This window comes from Penaeus monodon, chromosome 26 (assembly GCF_015228065.2).
Source record: "Penaeus monodon isolate SGIC_2016 chromosome 26, NSTDA_Pmon_1, whole genome shotgun sequence".
Classification (NCBI taxonomy): domain Eukaryota; kingdom Metazoa; phylum Arthropoda; class Malacostraca; order Decapoda; family Penaeidae; genus Penaeus; species Penaeus monodon.
Genome location: NC_051411.1, coordinates 30,194,852 through 30,199,851, shown reverse-complemented (window position 1 = coordinate 30,199,851; position 5,000 = coordinate 30,194,852). Strand labels below are relative to the sequence as shown.

At 30.5% G+C, this 5,000-nt stretch overlaps 1 non-coding gene across 1 annotated transcript; it reads left to right on the top strand.

The window, feature by feature from the left end:
- The first annotated feature begins 1,315 nt into the window (after positions 1-1,315).
- On the top strand, positions 1,316-1,387 carry Trnag-ucc. The gene has a single exon. It is a non-coding gene; the product is annotated as a tRNA-Gly (tRNA).
- Positions 1,388-5,000: the final 3,613 nt, after the last annotated feature.

The window sequence follows — 5,000 nt, the reverse complement described above, 5'->3', positions numbered from 1 at the left end:
GTGTCTCGGGTCGGAGTCGAACCCTTGCGTGAGCGCTGACTCTCTCTCCTCTCTCTCTCTCTCTCTCTTCTCTCTCTCTCTCTCTCTCTCTCTCTCTCTCTCTCTCTCTCTCTCTCTCTGAAATCCAGGCCTACCTTATGAAGATTAGAATATCTTTAAATTACGGGAAAAAAAACATATTTTGTTTTATTTTCTTTCTCCTTTTGAAGAAAGCTTGAATATCAATATTTTTTTCTGCCTTGTGACGGTGGGATTTCAGCCATCATCACAAAATAAAGTGTCAGGTACACCTGTCAGCTTCACTGTTTTGCATCCAATAACACAGTGGATTATGATGTGGCTGACAATTGAAAACATTTAACCTTTGGGAGTCAGAAGACAACTCTGTGTCTCAGGATTCGAACCCTGGTTTTCTAATTCCCTCTCAATCTTCTCTCTTTAATGTTGAAAGGAGCTATCATAACATTATAAGATTTTACCGTGATTAGAAGGTAGAATGGCTAGGGTGAGGACTGACTCATTCTATTCAGCTAATGTCAGTACCATTCAGAGTACTACTAGTAATTGTGACAATAGATTACAGATATATTTACTGTTACCATTAATACAGTTACTACTGCTGCTACGCTACAACAACAGCTAATACTACTGTTGCTACTATTATAACTATCATTGTTACTACTACTACTCCTACTGCTACTAGTAATGCTGCGGCTGCTGTTACTATTACTCTGCTACTACTATTACTATTGCTGCTACTGCTGCTACTATATATATCTCTACATACACCTACGCATTCTGAACACACACGCACGCACGCACGCGCGCGCGCGCGCACACACACACACACACACACACACACACACACACACACACACACACACAGTAAAGTCCTAGCTGACAATCCTGGAGAAGGATGAAACAGTGGTACTTTAAATCATATGGTGAGTACCAATATGTAAAAGTATTACTTTGCTTTATATAGTGGTACCTATATAATAACAGCAGTACTTTAATTTATATCGTGATACCTATAGGATAACAATAGTACTCGAAATTATATAGTGGTAGCTATAAAATAACAGTGGTACTTTAAATATACCGTACATAGCGTTACTTTATAATAATGAATTCAGAGAACATTACTATTCATAGTATATAAAGTAATCAATAGAACACACGGACACCGGTAAAACATTTAAACACGTATGCAAATCAAATTCTTAGCATTGAAACTCGTGGTCAGCGGCTTGGAAATCGCTTGGAACGCTTCACTGTGAGATATATATATTCTTTCACCGTCACATACAATAAGGCGATGGTGGTATAGTGGTGAGCATAGCTGCCTTCCAAGCAGTTGACCCGGGTTCGATTCCCGGCCATCGCAACGCATTATTATTTTGATAGGTATTTTATTATTATATATATATGTATATATATATATATATATATATATATATATATATATATATATATATATATGTATATATATATTATTTTTTTTATCCTATATTTGTTTTTTCTTTACAGTACAGCACATGATTTTTGTCATGATTTTAGGAACTGGTTGTGACTTTTTGTGTTGGTATCATTCTCCCTATACTAAAGGAGAAAAAAATAGATAATGCTCACCAGAAGAGGGAGAACAGAGGCGAATAAAGAAACAAGAAAAGAGAGAAATAAGAAAGGAGAAAGCAGGGTGGGGGGATAAGAATGGGAAAAACAGACATACAGATAGACTTACATAACTAGAGACAAATAAACAGAAAACATGAGCGATACGACAATAAATCAGAGAAATAGAGAGACAAACGGACAAGGCGAGAGAACGCCTGGACACATACCATTTGGCTGATGTGGTGTGAAATCGCTTCATAATGAGGCGATTTCTGGAAGGAGATACTTTAAAACGGTATGAGTAAATTGATCAATGATTATGATAATAATGATGAATAGATAGATAAATAAATGAATAAATAAGTAAATTTTGCAGATAGAAGTAAACTATCATTTACGCAAAACGAAATGCATTAAATTTTAAGCATTCCAAATGCTCTTTCCTATGCCTATAAACTTTGCAATCTTATAAAATTCACATAATGGTGTGACACGACAAAAAAAAAAAAAAAAAAAAAACTCCAGACTACACTCGTAGATACATTGTTTCAACATCATCGATTGCACACTTGCAGACCCAGGAAATCCTACGCAGCTACAACCACATTCGATTTAGACACACATATAAGCAAGCAGTTTACATATATGTGTATGTGTATCATTCTCATGGGTGTAAATACATATATATTGCTCCCTTGGCCTCCCTTGCAGACAGGAAGTGAGGTTTGTTTATATAGATTTCACAGATAGGCAGTAACAACTTCCATACGTAGATAGTCACTGTCACGATAATGACAGTAATATAAAAATGACTATACTAATGACAATAACAATGATAGTAACAATAAAATGATGACAAGGGAAGAGTATAGTGAGGTAATGTACTGCTTTTGCTATACACTCAAGGAGCCTGCTGCAGAACTTGTGAGCATATTTCTGTTAGTGTTCCATTTGCCTCGAACTTTAATCACCCTAGGTTGCTGGTAGTGACCCGGTGTTTCATTTTAATTAGCAGATCTAAAGAAAAGATAATAATAATAGTAATAATAATAATAATAATAATAATAATAATAATAATAATAATAATAATAATAATAATAACAATGATGATTAGAATAATAATGATAATGATAATAATTTAAATAATGATGATGATGATGATATTAGTACTGATACTGATAAGGTAATGATATGAATAATGTTAATAATGATAATACTGATAAAAAGAAATGATTAAAATGATGATGATGACAATAATGATGGTAATATTAATAATAACAATAATATATAATAATAATGATAATAATAATAATAATAATAATAATAATAATAACAATAATAATAATAATAACAAAACAACAACAGCAATAATAATTATCATTCATTATTGTTATCATTTTTTTTCTTAACGGTAGGTTCATGTCTGAGCCGCCGTGGTCACAGCATGATACTTAATTGTAGTTTTCACGTTGTGATGATCTTGGAATGAGTACGTGGTAGGGTCCCCAGTTCCTTTCCCCGGAGAGTGCCGGTGGTACCTATTGTTATCATACTGATGGTAATAATAATAATAATAATAATAATAATAATAATAATAATAATAATAATAATAATAATAATAATATTAATAATAATAATAATATTAATAACAACAACAACGACAACAGCAATAATAATTATCATTATCATTATTGTTATCATTATATAATGATAATAATAATAATAATGCATGATAATCATAATGTTGATAATGATAACAATAATGGTAAGAATAATAAAAAATATGATAATATTAATAATGATGATGATGATGATAATAATAATAATAATGATAATAATAATAATAATAATAATGATAATAATAATAATAATAATAATGCACAATGGCACTGACCCAAAATATAGGTTTTGTGAAGACAAAGTTGAGACAATTGATCACCTTGTATCTGGTTGCTCAATATTAACACCGAATGAGTACAAAAATAGACACGGCAGAGTGGGCAAGTACCTACACTGGAAGATCTGCAAACACTTTTCTATCGGAACACAGGATAAATGGTACGAACACCATCCAGAGCCAGTTACTGAAGGCAAAGATGCTACAATCTTGTGGAACTTTCCAATTCACACAGATCGTACTATACAGGCAAATCCTCCAGATATCATCAAGGACAAAATAAACAACACTTGCCTGTTTATAGATATGAGCATCCCTTCAGACAGAAACATCCTAACAAAAGTGTTCGAGAAGATATCAAAGTATAAAGACCTGGAAATAGAGGTGGAAAAGATATGGCATTTAAAAACCAAAACTTTGCCTATTGTTATTGGAGGTCTTGGCCTTATAAAGTAAGGTACGGATAAGTTTCTTGAACAAATACCAGGAAATCCAAATTTAGAAGAAGTCCAAAAAATAGTCTTAAACAGCACAGCACATGTTCTCAGAAGAGCATTATCAATCTGAAGTGTTCTTTGTGTGCGTGAATTGATTTGACTGGATGTTTTGATTTGTGGTTGTACTGCATATTTTGCATGTTTTTGTGGATGTTCCATTGCCTCAAACTTCAATCACCCTAGGTCGCTGGTAGTGACTCGGTGTTTGATTTTAATTAGCAGATCTAAGGAAACTTTTGTATAAAGTAATAATAATAATAATGATAATAATAATAATAATAACAATAATAATAATAATAATAATAATAATAATAATAATAATAATAATAATAATAATAATAATTGTTCTGCTGCTGCTGCTGATGATGATGATTGTGATAATAATAATAATAATGAGGATAATAATATTGATGATAATAATAGTAACAATAATAGTGATAATAATAATAATAATAATAATAATAATAATAATAATAATAATAATAATAATAATAATAATAATAATAATAATAATGATGATATTGATAATAATAATAATTATATTGATAATAATAATGATATTGCTATTACTACGAATAATGAAAATAACAATAGCATGATGATAATGATAATGATGATAATGGCACTGAAAATTATAATGGCAATATTAATGATGGTGATGATATTGATGATAATGATAATTATTATTATTATTATTATTATTATTATTATTATTATTATTATTATTATTATTATTATTATTATTATTATTTTTATTATCATAATAAAAAGATAATAATGAAAATCCAATTGTTAATTTACCCTTACAACTGCGGTATATTAAAATGATAGTAAAATAATTTCCATTTCCATGCATCATACTTATTTAAGTTAGTACTAAAATATTTGGTTTTCTTTGAACATCAACGATTTCAACATCGTTTTCTTTGTCCAATATAAAGTGGGGAAACATAAGAAAACTCGATTGCCGGATTGGTTGATGCAGTAGA